The sequence below is a fragment of the Corythoichthys intestinalis genome, chromosome 11 (assembly GCF_030265065.1).
Source record: "Corythoichthys intestinalis isolate RoL2023-P3 chromosome 11, ASM3026506v1, whole genome shotgun sequence".
In the NCBI taxonomy this organism is placed as follows: domain Eukaryota; kingdom Metazoa; phylum Chordata; class Actinopteri; order Syngnathiformes; family Syngnathidae; genus Corythoichthys; species Corythoichthys intestinalis.
Genome location: NC_080405.1, coordinates 50,066,354 through 50,087,798, shown reverse-complemented (window position 1 = coordinate 50,087,798; position 21,445 = coordinate 50,066,354).

The following is a 21,445-nucleotide window of genomic DNA, read 5'->3' as shown; positions in this document are numbered from 1 at the left end:
CGTTCCGCCATTTTTTTCTGGACTGTCCGGGAGAACTGATTGTGAGAGTTGGCAGTGCAGAAGTGGGGCTTGTAGATGTCAGTGTTAATATTGCTCAGTCAGTTGCATGACGCACACGCTGGGCCTCAGTGATAAGAAGGCATCATGTACCTCTTATTCCCTATATTCTGCTTGTTTTCCTTAAACTATGGTATAAGTGCTAACCTAATTTTTGCACAATAAGGCGCACCTGACTATAAGCCGCAGCCCACCAAATTTGGCACGAAAACGGCATTTGTTCATAGATAAGCCGCACTGGACTATAAGCCGCAGCTGTCCTCACTGTATCATGGGATATTTACACCAAAAGATATTAACTGATACAACTTTATTTTCATACGACCGACTGTCATAAGACTAAATGAACCATTATTAAACTTTGAACCAATTACTGCAAAGCTTTATTGCTTCAAGAAGCTTCATTTGGCCATCACTGCTCCCTTGGGGGAGACAGTCAACCTCTGCTGCCACTTGCTGGTGACTGTTGTCATCCATCATGCCTCTTAGCATGCATTGCAGTGCTACAGATGTAAGTAACAATCAAAAATCATGTTCTGTGCTAAATATTTCTTCAGTTACTGGTCTAATTGTTTCATCAATTGCTAGTTATGGTATTTGCTAACACTTTATTTGACAGTTGTGCCATAAGACTGTCATTACACAATCATAATTATGACATGTCTCTGTCCTGAGCATTCGTTAATGCTTACAACAGATGTCATTAAGTTTTATCCGGCAAATGATCTCACTTTTGAATGGATGCAAAAGATCCAAGACGGACAAAAATGGAGTTAGTGACATAATTTGCCAAATGACACTTAATGATATAAGCATTCAGTAATGTCCATGATAGTGTCATGTCATAATTTTGATAATCTTATGACAGTCTTATGACACCGCTGTCAAATAAAGGGTTACCTAAAAAAAAAAAAAAAATCAACAAATAAGCCGCACTGGACTATAAGCCACAGGTATCAAAATGAAGGAAAAAAGTAGCGGCTTATTGTCTGAAAATTACGGTATTTATTTTCTATTGAGTGTGTTAGAGTAATACAAACAGTCGATCGGTGAATACGAAGAAAGATAGTATTTCCTGATTGATTATATTAGGTGTGTTAGAATAATGCAAACAGTTAGGCGGTGCCTACGAGAAAAGGTATCTCCTTCGCTAGGTTTTGAATTTGTAAAAAAAATGGCTTAATTATGAAATTACGAAGGGTTCGGTGAATGCACTTGTTAGCTGTTAACCCAGCGGGACTAATCAGGCTTTTTAAAAAACAGAATAGGATCATATTTTGGGTTTTTTACATTTACAATGCCCCGCATAATCGGGTTAACGGCAAAGAGCCAATTACGAAAGTAGATAACACAAATCGATGTAGATATACAAATAAGTATAACAGAGCAGAACGCATCAGCAAAGGCAATGAATGGACGGCAGGTGCCCGAGCCGATGATGACAGCCGCCTAATGAGCACACTGCGGGCTTTGCCGGCACGGGCAGGGTTAACTGCGCTTTAGGTGGAAGCCTTGAAAACAATAAGCCTCCCGTGAGCTTTAACAGTATATCCTCGGATTTAAAAGTCGCTCTCTTTAAAGTTGTAGGCGAAAAGCCCTTCAAAGCTCACCACGCCCCACGAGAGAGAGGAGCTGCTTTCTTTATAGTCTCGGCATCGACTCGCCGTCATGAGTCACCAGCCATCGCACCCCTACCGTCCACCCCCGCCTGCACCAAAAACCAAATTATTGGCCGAGCCAGGGAGAAAAGCGAGGCAATTAAAATGGCTGCTCAGGAGGATCATTCTGGACTTGATTAACGAGCGTTCTTCTTCTTTCTCATGTCCACTGTGTTCATTTATTCCTTTTTAATTACAGTGATGAAAAGCACAAGGGTTGGTTACATGTTCTCCTTAAGTCCGTCTGCTGATCAGCGCTAAACTAACAAGACATCTAAGTGCCAAATTGGGTGTGAGGATGCACGATAACATCATTGGATTCAAACTTGTATTGTACTGCATATGATAACACAATGTAAACTTTAACTTACGAGTTTATTTGTTCTGTCATTGAGCGCCCCTTCAACATACCTCGTTTATAATGACTAAGCAGCGAACAGGAAGGGGTTATGAGGGAACAGAAGAAAAACATAAGAGAAGAAAGAAAAGAAACACAAACTACAACATGAAACACATTGAACGTCTACACTAACTACTAATATGTTGGTGCTATCGTCAGCTAGATGTATTTCCGGTTGACACCATGTGTGGGGCCTGTTGACCAGGGAAAGAGGGGGATGGGGGTGGGGGAGTCTATAAGCTAAGTGATTGAAAGGGGTAGAGTGTACACAAACCAGCTCTGTGATCTAGAACCCAGTAATCGTGTGAATCCCTTGTGAGTGTAAGCCTGTTGGCGACTGACCCTACGCCGCCCCATCGCCAATCCAGGGACGCCCCACTCAAACGCGCCCTATCACATCCAGCCGCACACGAGCCCCACCAGGTGCGCGACAGCCACGCAGACGAGCGGAGACGCCACGCGGGCGCCAACCCAGGGCCACGGCCCCCACCCAGCCGGCCCAGGGATGGAGGGCGAGCAGGTGGGGGTTCAGCGCAGCCCATCACTCCTCCCGCAGCCCAGCAATGGAGCCATCATCCCCCGCCCGGGATCCAGGGTGGTCCCCTGGGCCACCCCACCCGCGTGCGTTAGAGGTAAGATCTTAAGCCCGAACCTGACCCGACCCGAATTTCGGGCAGGGTTGGGCCTAAAATGTCAATTATTACGTGCGGGTCGGGCTTCTCTCTCGCTAACTTTTTTGTAATAAATATATATCTATATTCGGGCTGTCAAATGATTAAAACTTTTAATCGAGTTAATCACAGCTTAAAAATTAATTAATCGTAATTAATCGCAATTCAAACCATCTCCAAAATATGCCATGTTTTTCTGTAAATTATTGTTGGAATGGAAAGATAGACAGATGTATACATTCAACATACTGCACATAAGTACTGTATTTGTTTATTATAACAATAAATCCACAAGATGGTATTAACATTATAAATAAAGACGTCCCGATCTCCGATCACGTCATTTTCAAAGTATCAGAATCGGCAAAAAAATATCGGACATGCCTTTTTTTAATATATGTATATATTTTAATTAAATCGTTTTCTAATTGTATTTAACGTTACAGACAAAATGTCTTACACTCATCCAGAGTCTTTAGTTTTGTCTTAAAGTAGGGCCATCAAATTTATCGCGTTAATGGCGGTAATTAATTTTTTAAAAATTAATCACGTTAAAATATTTAACGCAATTAACGCATGCGCTGCACGACTCACTCACGCATTGTCACGTTCAATCTATAATAGCGCCGTTTTACCTATACATAGAGCTAAAAGGCAGCATAAAATGAGTAGAGTGAATTTTGGCAGTCTTTGGAGCCTTTTTTTATTTGGCTAAAGCCTTACAATTCCTCTCTCAACACTTAGAAATATCGTGGGAAGCAATGTGGGGAAGAAAGGTAGTAGTTGATCTTTTTCTTAAGACCCTCATTTATTTCCCAACGCAGAGAAGATATATTAATTGGTGCCACTACGCACAGTCATGGTTGCACTTCCCATCATGCATTTGGGCAGAACAGTTAAATGGCTACAGTTTCATTTACTGAAAGCTCAACAAATACACTAGATGGCAATATTTAGTCACAATATATACAGTCACATTTATCCTTTAAGAATTACAAGTCTTTCTATCCGTGGATCCCTCTCACAGAAAGAATGTTAATAATATAAATGCCATCTTGAGGATTTATTGTCATAATAAACAAATACAGTTCTTATGTACTGTGTGTTGAATGTATATATTCGAGTTTTATTCATTTTTTTCTTAATGCATTGCCAAAATGTATATGATCGGGAAAAATTATCGGGAATGATTGGAATTGAATCGGGAGCAAAAAAAAAGCAATCGGATCGGGAAATATCGGGATCGGCAGATACTCAAACTAATATGATCAGGATCAGATCGGGAGCAAAAAAACATGATCGGAACAACCCTAATTATAAACATTCTTTCTGTGAAATAGATCCACAGATAGAAAGACTTGTAATTCTTAAAAGATAAATGTGAGTACAAGTTATAGTAATTTTGATAGTTTGTATATTGTGACTAAATATTACCATCTAGTGTATTTGTTGAGCGAAACGAAATGTTTGGATGGAGTGACTCTGAGTATTATTTTGCACAGCTATTTTGATTGGTAATGCAAGTTCTCTTTGCATTGAGCGCTTTTATTTTTGTGAACATTATTTTTTTATGAGCGATAGGAATATTACTTTTGTTGTGATTTCACTAAATGATACTGTAGCGACTTAACCATTGTTAACTGCCCAAATGCATGATCGGAAGTTGTGCAACCATGACTGTAAGTGATGGCTGACAACAGTATATCTTTCCTGCGTTGTGTACAATACAGGGTGTTAAGAAATGATCATCACCTGTCATGCTTCCTCACCACACTCACCGCAATACTCTTGATTGTTGTGGAAGAGACGACAAAGTTTAAACCAATTGGTAGGGAGGCTCCAATGAATGCCTTAGCTCACTCCACTTGTCTTTGCCTCTGAACTCTCAAATCACATTAAACAGCGCCATTCTAGTCTATTAGCGGCAATGCGTGAGTGGGTCATTCCGCGCATGCGTTAATTGCGTTAAATATTTTAACCCGATTACTTAAATTAATTACCGCCCGTTAACGCGATAATTTCGACAGCCCCAATTTATATTTATAAACTAAAATGATGTATGGATGTTAAACTAAGAAAATACTTGTACTAATACTTAAAAATAATTTGGAAGAAACAGAGAAGGCACTGGATGGGAATTGCAAACAGGAGCCGCTCAGAGCCTCTTCTTGTCAGAGGCACACCTATGCGCTATTAAGTGCACACTCTTCTTCTCTACCATGTTTTCGGATGGCAGGCATATGTGTAGGCTTCAAGCTGTCGCCAGCTCCCGGTCAGTGTGAGATAATATTCTTGACGGTGACAACTTCTGGTAACTAAAAAAAAATGTACGGACCATTTTTCGATATTTGTCTCGTGCTAAATTCTATTTTAGTTAAAGAATTTAAAATTAAATAATCAAACTGTTTTGGGACTTTTCCTCACTCGTTCCAGATAAGAAATGAGAAAATCAAGCTGTATTTCAATTTTAATTTTTCCATTTTAAAACGAAAACCAAATAACCAGCCGTTTTTCTTTTTTCCAAACCCATTGTAAAACGTAATATCCAATTAGCAAAAGAGACACGGAGCATAATGTCACCAGATTAATCAGGTTTTTAAAAAAAATATTTGAGAACTTGTGCAACACAACATGGCAACTGTCCAGCGTAGCCGACGCCAACAACAACAGAAGATGAAAAGTGAAAGTAAAAACTCGAACGCACCTCTCACCTCACTCTGTTGCAGTCACACGGTGCGTTCAGGAACAGCATGCAAATGTGCGTTCAGGAACAGCATGCAAAACACAACCGCCACATTACAACACTATTCGGTACACCATTATTATTATATCATTGTTCTGATTTGTATTTCAAATTTATTTGTTTTGCTATGTGTAATTGCTATTTGTAATTGTACTAGCAGTATTTATTAAGGATTTAGCGTAGGTTTTTTGGGCTTTGGAACAAATTAGTGCTGCAACGATGAATCGATTTACTCGAGTATTCAATTAAAAAAAAAAAAAAAAATCAAATTAAATTTTGCTGCTTCGAGTATTCCTTTAAAGTGGCAGTGTAATGGCTTATTTTGAAAATGGTTTGCTTTTCAGTTTTACTGATTTGGGTAGATACACTGCCCTCTTGTCCCATTTCACATGGCTGAATCCAGCTGCTCCCAGTTAAGACCAACATAAGCTCAGTGTTTGTTATGGCTAATGTTTTTGAATGCATTCGTAATTTAGTTCATTGGTGTATTTAGCTGTTTTTGGGTTAACATGTGTCTGAACCATTTGTTAGGAGCATTATAAAAAAAAAAAAAACGTAGCATTTTATAGCATTTAAGCTAGCGGACTTTTGCTATGTAAGTTAGCCAATTGTTCTTTTGTTGTGCAAAGATCTTAATTTATTTATTTTTTTCATACCGTTTGAGGCTCAGCTCAGGTAATTTAATTTTTCATGTTCCTTATCAGTTCACTCGATTATTCGAACAAACTAATTCATCGATTAATCGACTACTAAAATAATCGATAGCTGCAGCCCTAGATCAAATTAAAATGTATTCTTATGGCAAAATCCTGCTCGACATAGGACCATTTTGACTTACAAACCAGGTCCTGGGACGAATTAAATTCATATGTAGCGGTACCGTTGTATGTTGTTATTACATACTATGGTAATCGCGTGTTGGATGTGTTCCTTTAAGAGGTTTAGCCAATTGAGTGATTAGGGTCTTATTGAGGACTGACCAAGCTCATCTGGCTTTTTTTTTTTTGAGTAATTTTAACAATAAAAAAAGGCCTTATTTTTGCTGTACATTTTTATTGTAGGCTAAGATTAAAACATAATATTACTTCCAGTATGGAAAAAGGAACAATGGAAAATTTGCATACGTGTCAACGTAGTGTGAGTCAGCCCCCTCGTCATCCAAATCTCGGCCTCCGTCTCCTGCGTTACACCCTCGGATCATTTCAATTTGCATCCCAACTGGCCCTGGGATTCCCTGGCCCAGTTAAAAGGCAGGCTATTTGTTGTGCTCCGTGGTTAATGCCGCGCAGAGCTTTAAATACCCATATCAAATCTTGGCGGCTCAACAGATTCAGTTTTGCAAACCTGTATCGAACAGGGGTTCAATCCGCCCAGCTTAGAAGTGTACACTCCTTAAATTGCGCGATAAGGTAAAACCAATCACTGGATTAGGCTCTCTGTCAGCGATGGTGTATTTTCTGGGGGGCTGAAACGGGATAAGCTGCCGGGGTAACGCAATGCTGCTTGAGATCTCTTTGCTCAATCGCAATACGCCGTTGATGGATTCCCGCTGAACTACGTGCACTTCCTGTGAAGCGCTGCCAGAGTTTGATACCATGGAAGAATTTATTTATGCAAATGTGCATTTTTTTTTATCCTATGAATCTAGTTTTATCCTTTGTAAATAAATTTTGGTAGGTATGAGTTGACCAACAAAATATGTCTTCAAAAGCCACTCAAAATAAGCTATTTTGGTTTGGAGAAACCATTTAAGATTATTTGAAAGGGACCTTCAAAGCAAAATTTTCCCTAGAAATTAGTGTTCAACCGATAGCGTTTTCTGGCTCCTGTATTGATTCCGACATGCTCCTGCCATAGCCTTAAAAGAAAGACGGTACTTTCTGATTCATTGATTTATCATGCAAAACCGTCTCGAAAACCTCCACTGTCCAAACACTTACCTGGTCATCTGATGTTTGAGCCAATCAGGAGAAAGAGGCATGTCATGACCAGGAAGCAACCATCTGTGCAAAGCAGTTCTTGTAGATAGTTGTAGATAGTTCTTGTCTGAAATACACAAAGAGGAGAAAAGAATGTCACTAAAAGCCTTTTTTGATAGGAAACTATCGCGAGTGTGACGACAAGCGCCATCGCCCAGTTAGCAGCCGTATGTCTTTTGGAGGTTCCTCCGATGAAACAATTATCGATTGGATCTTTTACAGAAGTTCTCCCATTTGAAAACATTAGAGAGGCCTCTAATTGTCAACATGGGTAAACCTCAACCATGAGAGACAGAATGTGGAAAAAAAAACAAAATCACATTGTTTGATTTTTAAAGAATTTATTTGCAAATCGTGGTGGAAAATAAGTATTTGGTCAATACCAAAACTTCCTCTCAATACTTTGTTATGTACCCTTTGTTGGCAATAATGGAGGCCAAACGTTTTCTGTAACTCTTCACAAGCTTTTCACGCACTGCTGCTGGTATTTTGGCTCATTCCTCCATGCAGATCTCCTCTAGAGCAGTGATGTTTTGGTGCTGTCATTGGGCAACAAGGACTTTCAACTCCTTCCACAGATTTTGGGTTGAGATCATGAGACTGGCTAGGCCACTGTAGGACCTTGAAATACTTCTAACGAAGCCACTCCTTTGGTGCCCTGGCTGTGTGTTTGGGATCATTGTCATGCTGGAAGACCCAGCCACGTCTCATCTTCAATGCCCTTGCTGATGGAAGGAGATTTTCACCCAAAATCTATCGATACATGGCCCCATTCATTCTTTCCTTTACACAGATCAGTTGTCCTGGTCCCTTTGCAGAAAAAAAGCCCCAAAGCATGATGTTTCCACCCCCATGCTTCACAGTGGCTCTGGTGTTCTTGGGATGCAATTCAGTATTCTTTCTCCTCCAAACACGAGAACCTGTGTTTCTACCAAAAAGTTCTATTATGGTTTCATCTAACCATAACACATTCTCCCAGTCCTCTTCTGGATCATCCAAATGCTCTCTAGCGAACCGCAGACGGGCATGGACGTGTACTTTCTTAGCAGGGGGACACGTCTGGCACTGCAGGATTTGAGTCCCTGGCGGCGCATTGTTTTACTGATAGTAGTCTTTGTTACTGTGGTCCCAGCTATCTGTAGGTCATTCACTAGGTCCCCCCATGTGGTTCTGGGATTTTTGCTCCCCGTTCTTGTTATCATTTTGATGCCCGTTCTTGTTATCATTTGACGCCATGGGGTGAGATCTTGCATGGATCCCCAGATCGAGGGAGATTATCAGTGGTCTCATATGTCTTCCATTTTCTAATAATTGCTCCCACAGTTGATTTCTTTACACCAAGCATTTTACCTATTGCAGATTCTGTCTTTCCAGCCTGGTGCAGGTCTACAATTTTGTCTCTGGTGTCCTTTGACAGCTCTTTGGTCTTGGCCATAGTGGAGTTTGGAGTGTGACGGACTGAGATTGTGGACAGGTGTCTTTTATACCAATGAGTTAAAACAGGTGCCATTAATACAGGTAACGAGTGGAGCCTCGTTAGACCTCGTTAGAAGAAGTTAGACCTCTTTGACAGCCAGAAATCTTGCCTGTTTGTTGGTGACCAAATACTTATTTTCCACTCTAATTTGGAAATACATTCTTTAAATATCAAACAATGTGATTTTCTGTTTTTTTTCCACATTCTGTCCCTCATGGTTGAGGTTTACCCATGTTGACAATTACAGGCCTCTCTAATCTTTTCAAGCAGGAGAACTTGCACAATTGGTGGTTGACTAAATACTTATTTGCCCCACTGTATTTTTAAAAAACACGACTTTTTAATCCCTGAAACTGCATACTAGACCAGTGTTTTTCAACCTTTTTTGAGTCACAAATCTTGTGGTGCACAGTGAACCAAAAATTATCTAAAATTGTTTCCCGTACAGTATATTTAATGATCAAATAATTTCTCGGTATCTATATTTACTCATTTTGAAATTTAAGCCTGTTTAGATGAACATAATCCTTGATAGTCGCGCTCTGTTTTTATTTTTTATAGCAGTTAGGCTTGAAAAGCTCAGAATGATCAGACAGCGGGACTTCATCAATGTCTTTTACCGCATCAGGGCCGAGCATCTCGCTGACAAAGGCTTTGCAGGCAGGTAGTATTAATTTCTCTGCCAAAGTGTGGAACTTTTTGGATTTAGCAACAAGTTCAGCAACAAGATAACTGGCTTTGAGGGCGTTTTTGATTTACTGTAGTAGTTTTTCCTCAAAAAAGGTGCCCGTTTCCCTGTGTTTTCACGAAGGCGATAGAAATAGTCGTCGACTGGTTTTGAAGGGACGGGTGTTTCGTTTGGAAATGATGTTGAAGCTTGCGTGGCACCATGGCGCTGTTGGAGAGCTGCTTGTGTAGCATTCAAGAACTGCTTGGATTTCTAGCCATCGGCCACCTTTCTGTCCTCGACGATGTGTTTGAATAAAACACGGGAAGGATTGACGTTTGTCACATATGGATAAAATGGAAAGGACACTTTCGTGAAATTGACACTTGACAAGACTAATCCAATAATGTACTGTAGACGTGATGGCGTCCACAGTTGCAGACAGCAAGGTGGCCGATGGCTAGAAATCCGAGTAGAACGCGAGACGAGCAATACCTCGCTCATCTGCACACAACCGAGAACTCTATCTACTCTTTCCTTCCTACTGCAACTTCGCCTGACGACGTTTAAAAAAAATGCGATATTGGATCATTTCTCACGGCACACCTGACGATCTCTTACGGCACACTAATGTGCCGCGGCACAACGGTTAAAAAACACTGTACTAGACCATTAATTATATCGGGAAATCCCACCGTCATGGAATTCACATGGGTCTCCCGCGGAATGGGATTCAACATTTTATGCCTGTCAGGGACCTGGCAGCCACAGTAATAGGTTGGTAGGTGGGTCCCACACTTTTTCTCTATGGCGTGGCTCCAGGGGCATAGCCCCTTTGCGCTTTGCTGCTGGTTGCTGAAGTGGGAGGAGAGTCGGGACTCCGGTCCCGCGTCGTCGCGCGAATGCTTCTCTGCGCTTTCCTGCTTCTGCCTTCCCCATCTCTTTTTTGCCCTAGCATCCATCTCTTTTTTTGCCCTAGCATCCTCCTTGGGCACCGTTGTGCGTCGCTGGCTGGGCGCCGGTGGGTCGCCGGGGTGTCGCCCACTCCAGGTGGAGACCCCGTCTTGCCCCGAGTCTAGTGGGCTGTGGGGTTCCCGTGGTGCGCCATGTCGGTCGGGGGGATGCGGCGGTGGCTGGTAGGCCGGGTGTTCGGGTGGAGGCGCGTCCCCTCAACCTTGCCCTGAAGGCCAGCGAATAGGGGCGCGGATGGTCTGGGGACAACCCTGGATCCCGGGGTGATGACGGCGGACCCCTTGCTGGAGCTGCGGGAGGAGGAACGAGCTGCGTTGGCTCACCCCCCGTGACTGGCCCCTGCACAGCACTTCCACTAGTCTATAACACTATCACACGTCTGATGGGATTCACGCATGACTGTGTGCAATTAGACACATTCAAGTAAAGAAACTGAATGTGCCAGGATTAGCGATCAGGCAGCATAGAATAGGATGTCTACATATCCACACAATACTGGGTTTTACACCTCACATTGTTGATTTGTGTACGCTCCACTCCACCTAATCACAACTCTTTTTGACCCCCCCCCCCCCCCCCCCCTTTTCTTCTCAGTCATCAGGCCCCCACATGGTGTCAACCGGAAATACAATTGCTAACAATAGCGCTACTATATTAATAGTTAGTTAGTGGTTCTGGGATTTTTGCTCACCGTTCTTGTTATCATTTTGACGCCACGGGGTGAGCAGGGAGTTGAAAGTCCGTGTTGCCCAACGACAGCCCCAAAACATCACTGCTCTAGAGGAGATCTGCATGGAGGAATGGGCCAAAATACCAGCAACAGTGTGTGAAAAGCTTGTGAAGAGTTACAGAAAACGTTTGGGCTCCGTTATTGCCAACAAAGGGTACATAACAAAGTATTGAGATGAACTTTTGGTCTTGACCAAATACTTATTTTCCACCATGATTTGCAAATAAATTCTTTAAAAATCAAACAATGTGATTTTCTGTTTTCTTTTTTTCCCACATTCCGTCTCTCATGGTTGAGGTTTACCCATGTTGACAATTACAGGCCTCTCTAATCTTTTCAAGCAGGAGAACTTGCACAATTAGTGGTTGACTAAATACTTATTTGCCCCACTGTAGATCAGTCCTTGGATATCTTGATATGTTATATCGTCCCTACCAATGTTGAGACCAAACCTACGCCCTTGCGTAATTGCAACTGGATGGTATGAAACTCGATCTCAATAACTACGTATTGCACAGCATTGACACATATTTTTTTTTAATACTCCCTGATAATGATCACTTTAGTGCCGCATTTGTACTAATAGCGATACTAGATATTAGCATTGATATCGGTGTTACACTACTAGAAAGTGAAAAGACAAAAAGATCTGACTGTTGGCAGTTTGTCGCATCAGCATGAATTTCTTGGCAATTCTTAGCACAAATAGGCCCTAAAAAACTTTCAGAAGTCATGCAAGAAAAGACACAGGAAACCTACCATTTTTGGTTTGAAGCAACTATTCAAAGCTATTTCCAGCGGCACTTCATAGAATAATCCTAAACCGTTTCAATTACTATCAAAGAAAATTCGGCCCCTGGTGACTATTATGAGGAGAACTACCAAAAAAGGCCCAATAAATCATGGCCAAAAAGGCATTTGAGCAATCTGTTTATAAGTTACCATTTTCCCAAGGAGTCCTTCAAAGACGAAAAAATAAAAATGACAAAGAAGTTGGTCCAGGTAAGGCTGTGTTGTTACCACACAAACAAATCCAAGCCTTGACGTTGGCACAACATATGGAGAGTTTGCAAGTTCTTGTGTGTGTGTGACGCTCTCTCCGCCGCCTTCCATCTGGCTTGCGCGGGAGGTTTTGGCCCTCACTGCAGGTACATAAATAATCAGCTTGCTAAAGTATAGCCTCCAACTTCTGTCTCTGGTTGGGATGCTGCGAAAGCATCTGGGACGACATCTGAGAGGAGAAACCAACAAAGAAGAAGTTCTAACATGGGCTCTTGCCTTTGCATGAGGCCTGCTTTCCACTGGCTACTGCCAAGATGCAGCTTTGACAGTTGTAGTCGTGGACTCTTTGGGTTCTGCATGAACGCAAAGAAGATCCATGTGGTCAGTGGCGGACTTGGCAATGTTGGGGCCTAAGGCGAACATATCCAGGGGCCTTCTTCATGGGCCATGGGTTAAAAAGGTGAGAAGGGTGTGGAGGAAATATGTTCTGGTACACTACGGCTGTCCTAAATGACAAATTTTCTCAAAATTCTTTATTAAAGTACAAATAATCACGTAAATAACAATAATTAATCACAAATAAATAGGGCTGTCAAATGATTAAAATTTTTAATCAAGTTAATTACAGCTTAAAAATTAATTAATCGTAATTAATCGCAATTCAAACCATCTACAAAATATGCCATATTTTTCTGTAAATTATTGTTGAAATGAAAAGATAAGACACAAGACAGATATATACATTCAACATACGGTACATAAGTACTGTATTTGTTTATTATAACAATAAATCAACAAGATGGCATTAACATTATTAACATTCTCTTAAAGCGATCCATGGACAGAAAAACTTGTAGTTCTTAAATGATAAATGTTAGTACAAGTTATTAAATTTTATATTAAAACCCCTCTTAAAGTTTTCGTTTCATTAAAATCAAATTTTCAATCAAAAAATAAACTAGTAGCTCGCTATTGTTGATGTCATTACACCGTGCTCACTCCCCAAACCCCGTAAAATCATTTGGACCCAAGCGCCAGCAGAGGGCAACAAAAAACAAGTAACAAGCGGACATTACACTGCTATCATTTTAATCTGAGCGGGGCATGTGCGTTAATTGCGTCAAATATTTTAACGTGATTAATTTTTAAAAATTAATTACCGCCCGTTAACGCGATAATTTTGACAGCCCTACAAATTTGACAGCCCTACAAATAAACAATGAGGTTAAATGCTGATAGCATTTACTAGTGCAAAAGAATGGAAAGTAAACAGATTCAGAACACTGACTTTGCCTTTCCAACATTATTCAAAACAATTCTTAAAAAAAAAAATTCTAGCAATATTATTATAGTATGCTACTATACATAATAGCAAGGCCGGCCCAGGCCATTTGGGGGCCCTAAGCAACATAATGCAAAGGGGCCCATATTTTTGGCCCACCATTTCGTCACAGTGTACTGTGAAACCCATACATGTAATCCAACCCATACGTCCATATTTTGTATATTAATCAGATTTTGTTGCACTGCATACTTCAAACTTCTTACCCCAAATGATTGTCAGTACTTACAGTAGATAGCACCAAACCTTTTTCTAAAAGAGGAAAGAAAAGTTAAGGAAGAACTTTTATTTTTTTAAAGCTTGTAATCAAGTATCAAAACTCACAAAAGCAAACTGTAGTAAACAAATATATATATAATATAAATTAAACAATTGCCAGATTGGGGGCCCCCTAGTGGTCAGGGGCCCTAAGCAGCTGCATAGTCTGTGTATAGGCTGGGCCGGCCCTGCATAATAGTAGTATAATAATTATTATAATTATTCATTGCCAATCATATTTGTCATGAAGAGTGTCATTTGAAAGCTATTCTTAGTGTAGAATGTATTTACTCAACATATTATAATATTAATTCTGAAGTATGTGGGATTAACTCCAGAAATCATTTTTTATATGACGAACATGATGTGCTTTTGCTGTTAACCAGCTGTTGAGTGTTATTGCATGACTGGAACTGTACTACATTGTTTCGCCACAGGGTGTGCTGTCGTGTATATTATGTTCGGGTGAAGAAGAAGAAGAAAGTTAAAAGAGGCATTAGAGGCCTGTTCTCAACTTCTCCCTCACTGCACTTTGGCTCTCATGGAGAGCACGTTTGCTCATGTGTTCGAAATAAACGATAGCCGACGTGCAAAGTAGCAAGTGAGCTGTAAAAATAACGAGCATAGTGGCGTGAATACCGCGGTAGAGCTAAGTGAAGCTAACGAACAGCTAAGCGGAGCGCAGCGATGCTAAACGGCGCTATATGAAGCTAAGCGACTGATACTCTGTCCGTCGTCGTGGAACAGTCCATTGTAGTGCGTGGGGCAGGGGGGAGAGATAATACAAATGCAGCATTCAAATGGCTTTCTTTTTTTGTTTTGCTATTTGTTTGTTTGGTATGCTGACATAATGATACAGGACGAATAGTTGGGGTTGCTGCCGGCTCCGGTGACCCAAGCCGTTGCTTGTTGGGGCAAGGGCAGCTGGTTGGGGGCCCCCTACTGGTTGGGGGCCTAAGGCGATCGTCTACTTCCCCTGAATAGTAGATCCGCCTATGCATGTGGTGAATGGGGATGAAAACTACTACATTGGTAACTCCACTGAAGGAACAGGACAGGCACCCTCAGTGAAGAGGAGTTCCAAAGCTCCCAACATTAAATACGCTACCAGTGGGACATAGTTTTTTAAAAATGTATTTTTAAATGACAAAATATTTTACCACTGGTGGGCCGTATGCATTCATTCCATTAAGAACAACAATATTGGATTCTAGTGTTGAGAATAAATTCAATCTCACATGTCTGGAAATTCAATTGTTGCGTATTGATTCCCACATTATTCCCCGGTTGATTGACAGCTGAAAATTGGTAACGTTAAGCATTTCATATGTTGGCAGGGCATTGACATTTGTTTGGCCACCGCCGCTATGTCAATATTGTCGTATTGCTTCATATGAGACGGCATTATACACCGCACTGCGCTGTTTGTGCCGTGTTTCCCGCCCTGTTTTTTCCCTGACATCATTTATGATATATTAAAAAAAAAAAAAGCCAGCAGCACCTCGGTGTTTTTAATGCCGATATGATTGTCTTCCTGCGGGGAGGATCATGTATGTTCATAATCGGTGGCAGCCGAGTGCAAGTCTGCGAGGGGGGGAAATATATTATCTGCATGCTTTGGGGCACACTCCAGCTGAACCCGCACCTCTCGATAGGATTCGTATTTTAATTACAAGAGCTGCTCATAAGATGTGAGAAGATCCGAGGTTGAATGCTAACATGCTAACATACGGCTTGATAGCTATCCGCTTAGGACTCTAATCAGAGCAAATGTGTACGCAATGTGCTGTGCGTTGGGGCTTCATGTGGCCTGAGAGGGCACAACAATTTTTTTTTTTTTTTTTTTTTTGAGGGTGGGGGCACTCAAACAGCATAAAATACAAATAGTATTTTTAATAGAAGGATAACAGACACCAGACTTATTGTATGTACAGTGGTGTGAAAAAGTATCTGAACGTTTTGGAATTTTTCACATTTCTGCATAAAATCACCATCAAATGTGATCTGATTTTTGTCAAAATCACACAGATGAAAAAACTGTCTGCCTTAACTAAAACCACCAAAACATTTATAGATTTTCATATTTTAATAAGGATAGTATGCAAACAATGACAGGTGGGGGAAAAATAAGTAAGTGAACCATCACATTAAAAAACTTTGTGTCCCCCGCCCCCCTTTGGCAGCAATAACTTCAACCAGACGCTTCCTGTATCTGCAGATCAGTCTGGCACATCGATCAGGACTAATCTTGGCCCATTATTCTCTACAAAACTGCTGTAGTTCAGTCAGATTCTTGGGATGTCTGGCATGAATCGCTGTTTTTAGGTCATGCCACAGCATCTCAATGGGCTTCAAGTCTGGGCTTTGACTTGGCCCTCCAGAATGTGTTGTCGAATTGTGTTGTTCTTCTGAAGCCATTCTGAAGTTGATTTACTTCTGTCTTTTGGATCATTGTCTTATTGCAGCATCCAGACCCCTTTTAGCTTTAACTGTTTGACAGATGGCCTCATGCTTTCCTGAAAAACATCCTGATAAACTTTTAAATTCATTCTTCCATTAATGATTGCAAGTTGTCCAGGCCCTGAGGCAGCAAAACAGCCCCAAATAATAATGCTCCTTCCACCACGCTTCACGGTGGGGATGAGGTGTTGATGTTGGTGAGCTGTTCCATTTTTCCTCCACACATGATGTGTGTGTTACTCCTAAATAATTCAACTTTGGTTTCATCAGTCCACAAAATATTTTGCCATAACTTCTGTGGAGTGTCCAAGTGCCTTTTTGTGAACATTAAACAAGCATCAATGTTTTTTTTAGACAGCAAGGACTTCCTCTGTAGAGTCCTCCCATGAACACTATTCTTGGCCATTGTTTTACATATACAGTGTATCACAAAAGTGAGTACACCCCTCGAATTTCTGCAGATATGTATGTATATCTTTTCATGGGACAACACTGACAAAATGACACTTTGGCACAATGAAAAGTAGTCCGTGTGCAGCTTATATAATAATTTATTTACTCTTCAAAATAACTCAAAATATAGCCATTTATATCTAAACCCCTGGCAACAAAAGTGAGTACACCCCTTATAAACTACGTACAGCCCTAAATGTCCAAATTGAGTACTGCTTGTCATGTTCCCTCCAAAATGTCATGTAACCTGTTACAGGAGTGCTGTCAGCATTGTTGCAGAGATTGAAGAGGTGGGGGATCAGCCTGTTAGTGCTCAGACCATACGCCGCACTCTACATCAAATTGGTGTGCATGGCTGTCACCCCAGGAGGAAGCCTGTTCTGAAGACGGTACACAAGAAAGCCCGCCCGTCTCATCAGACCATAGAACATGGTTCCAGTAATCCATGTGCTTTGTTGACATGTCTTCAGCAAACTGTTTGCTGGCTTTCTTGTGTCATTTTGTCAGTGTTGTCCCATGAAAAGATATACTTAAATATCTGCAGAAATGCGTGGGGTGTATTAACTTTTGTGGTACACTGTAGTTGATGTGTGCACAGAGATATTGGACTGTGCCAGTGATTTCTGTAATTGTTTAGCAGACACTCTAGGGCTGTTTTTTTTAACCTCTCTGAGTATTCTGCGCTGAACTCTTGGCGTCATCTTTGGTGGATGGCCACTCCTTGGGAGCGAAGCAACAGTGCCAAACTTTCTCCATTTTGTAGACAACTTCTCTGAATGTCGATTGATGAACATCCAGACTTTTAGAGATGTCTTTGTATCCTTTCCCAACTTTATACAAATCAACAATCCTTGAATCGCAGGTCTTCAGACAGCTCCTTTGAACAAGTCATGATGCACATCAGACACTGCTTCTCATCAAGACAATTGTTACCAGGTGTGTGTTTTATAGTGGGCAGGGCAGCTTTAAACTACTCATCATTGATTGGGCACACAACTGAATTAAAATGTTTGGTAAAATTGGTTTCAATTGCTTTTAAGTCTCCTTAGGCAGAGGGTTCACTTACTTATTTCCCCCCCTCCCCTTCTGTCATTGTTTGTTTGCTAACCTCATTAAAATATGAAAACCTATACATGTTTGGGTGGTTTTAGTTAAAGCAGACACTTTACTTCCAACTGTGTGATTTTGAAAAAGATCAGATCGCATTTGATGGTGATTTTATGCAGAAATGTGAAAAATTCCAAAAGGTTCAGATACAGAGCCTACATGAATGCTGTGCTTGTCATGAAGACACAATGTAGTCAGCGCAACCTAAAACCTCTGTGCATCTGTTTTTTTGTGTTTGTGTGTATTTGCCGTGTGCACACACACAACGCCCATTGTGCTTACCTTATCTCGGCTGCTTATTTTGTGCCCCTCTAAACCTGAAAGTAAATGTTTAGATTTACTGTGTCCCATCCCTGATGTTGCACAAACCGGCCTGTATGGATCTCCAGCGCTTGGGTCAACATTAGCTTGTGGGCAGCTAGTGGATCAATATTAAGCCTCTCTGCACTCACTTTTTATCACTCATCGTGCTTGTGAATAAGTCTGTCCTCACTCCAAAAGATTAAATGCTACAGGGTGAGGTACACTGTCATTTGCCCTCAAATTGCAGAGACATTGGTGATAATGTAGTAATGTAGTAGTAATAATCCAAACACCAGTACAAGTGTTTGGACTAAGTCAAGGATGGGCGTGGCTCATGCCATTGTTGTTGTGTGGACACCCATGATGGTGGAAGCCCTCAGGGTGGTAACGTTGCCTTCCTCTTAATTGTGTTTATTATTGTAAGATAAAAAAAAAAATATTTTTTTTAATGTGGAAATAATAAATAGAAGGAGAATTAAAATTGAGAATGAAGAGAAAATCGTAAAATTAAATCTAACTAAAAAATGCTTAATTAAATTTTGCAAGTAATTTTCCAAGACCGATTTAAAAAATTCCAGATATATATATATATATTTTTTAAATTCTATGTGTAGTTTTCTTATTCAACTGATGGTTTAATTATTTAGTGGAAATTGCTTGTATTCCATTTTTAATGCGTCAATAATTTAATTGTGCGGTTTTAACGTTTTTAAAGAATTAAAATTAATAATGAATTAGTAATAGGCATTACTATTAATTAGGGGTGTAACGGTACACAAAAATCTCGGTTCGGTACGTACCTCGGTTTTGAGGTCACAGTTCGTTTCATTTTCGGTACAGTAAGAAAACAAAATGCAAAATATAAATGTGCTAGTTGTTTTTTTACACACTTTTGTGCTTTCAACAATAGGAACAGTAGCCTATACAAAGCTAGAATTCTGCTCAAAAAGTAGCGGGTATTTAAAGATAATAATCCAACAACAATTTGCCTTTCAGACCTCGCGTATTGGTCAGCTTTCTTTCTGAAAGACAGAAGAAAAAAGTAGTCCTGTGTTAAAGAGAAAAGCAATCCCAATAACAAAGATTTTAACATGTATTTTACAAATGAAATGCCTCAATGAATTTTTTTTTCTTATGAACGGTTTTCAAAAGCATTATTGGTGGATTTTCTCAAGTTAAAGCGCCACACAGAAATTAATACATTTAATTGTGTTAGCAGGATTTGTGTATTATTCTTATTATTTAATTACAGGTGTTTTAGCTCATTTCAATTTATTTTATTTAAATGGACTATAATTTATTTTATTTTGTGTTTGTATTTTACAAATGTGATGTAGTATTCATTTATATTGTATATTTTATGTTGTATAACTTTAGTTCCTATGTGAATATTAGTTCCTACTTGTTTCGTTGTGGTAGGAGGGTTTCGTATTGAACACAGAGCCGCGTTGGTTATTATTATAGCAGAGAAGACAACTGTAAAGCAAGAAAGACAAGTCAACTGTGCCCTGATCTACCACTCAAGAGATCTGATGGACTCAAAAAGTGGGTTACGATTGCATATTAGTTTGAAAATCGACCGCATCCACCGTATTTTTACACGAGTGACTTCCGGTCTGCCTGGTCTGCTAGCTAGTAGTATTGACGCAGGAGGGCCATGTCTTGCGTCAAATAATAAACTCTGCCGTTCTTTTCGCATGCGTCACTTTGTCGCCCCGTTGACGTTTCTTACTGTCCTACCGTGTTGGTCCTCATTATAGTAGAGAAGACGGAGTAAATATAATCTACACAAAGAAACAGTAATCCGATCGACTCACAGCCTCGAAAGTAAGGGTTACATTACGTCTGAAACTCGTTCGGTACGCCTCCGTTCCGAACCGAGCACCAAGTACCGAAATGGTTCAATACGAATACATGTACCGTTACACCCTTACTATTAATGTAACATACATATGTTGTATTTTTAAAATATGTACAGGTATTTGGACTAATTTTAAAGGTTGGCTTGTAATTTGATCTATTTTTTTAAAATGCCATTTTAGAAATTGAAAACAAACATTGTATGGATTTTTCAATTTTAAAAAAGTATTAAATTAATATCAGTTTTATTCCCATAATGAATCAAATCAAATCAAATCAATTTTATTTGTATAGCCCTAAATCACAACAACAATGTCTCAAAGGGCTTTACAGAAATGAAGCAACAAAAATGAATAGATACAGTTCAAGTCCTGGGTATCCCCTATCCTTAAGACCCTCCATGCCGGCAAGGAAAAACTCCAAAAACTCCAGAGTCACTTGGGAGAAAAATGAGAAACCTCGGGGAGTACCACAGTCAGGAGAGATCCACTCCCAGGACGGATAGACAGGAACCCCAGAACTGCTAGTGGGAATTAGCAAGCGAAGTTACAGTCCGTAAAAATACAGTGGAATAAAGGAGCAAGAAGAGGTCCATCTAGCCAGATGAGACGGGGGAAGCAGCGAGGACGTCTATCCAGCCAGGGGTCCGGACAGTCAGGAGGCTGCAGCTGAAAAATAGCCCCTCCCCAGAGGGGAGGGGGGAAAGGGGACACCGGGTGACAAGTGATGAAGAGACTAGACAACTAGATATTAACATTGGAAAATAGAAATAAAGTAAGACAAGTGGTAGGTAGAGTAAGAAAAGGAGATCGAACTCAGCGGCTGTACTTCCCCCAGCATTATAGCTTCTAGTGCAGCTTAGACTAAACTGTGAGTCTACTCCGACTTCAACTAGCCTAACCATAAACTTTGTTGAATAGGAACGTTTTTAATCTAATCTTGAATGTGCAGACTGTCTCGGCTTCTTTAATACTAGCTGGAAGCTGATTCCATAAAACAGGGGCTTGGTGGCTAAAGGCTCTGGCTCCGACAGTACTTTTAGAAACCCTGGGAACTACCAGTAGACCTGCATTCTGAGATCGGAGTGTTCTGTTGGGGCGGTATGGAACCAGAGCATCGGTGAGATAAGATGGCCCCAACCCATTAATGGTCTTAAATGTAAGAAGGAGTATTTTAAATTTAATTCTAAACTCGACTGGAAGCCAGTGAAGTGCCTGGAGCACAGGGGTGATGTGCTCTCTTCTATTGGTTCCTGTTAAAAGTCTTGCTGCTGCGTTTCGGACTAGCTGAAGACCTTTTAGAGAAC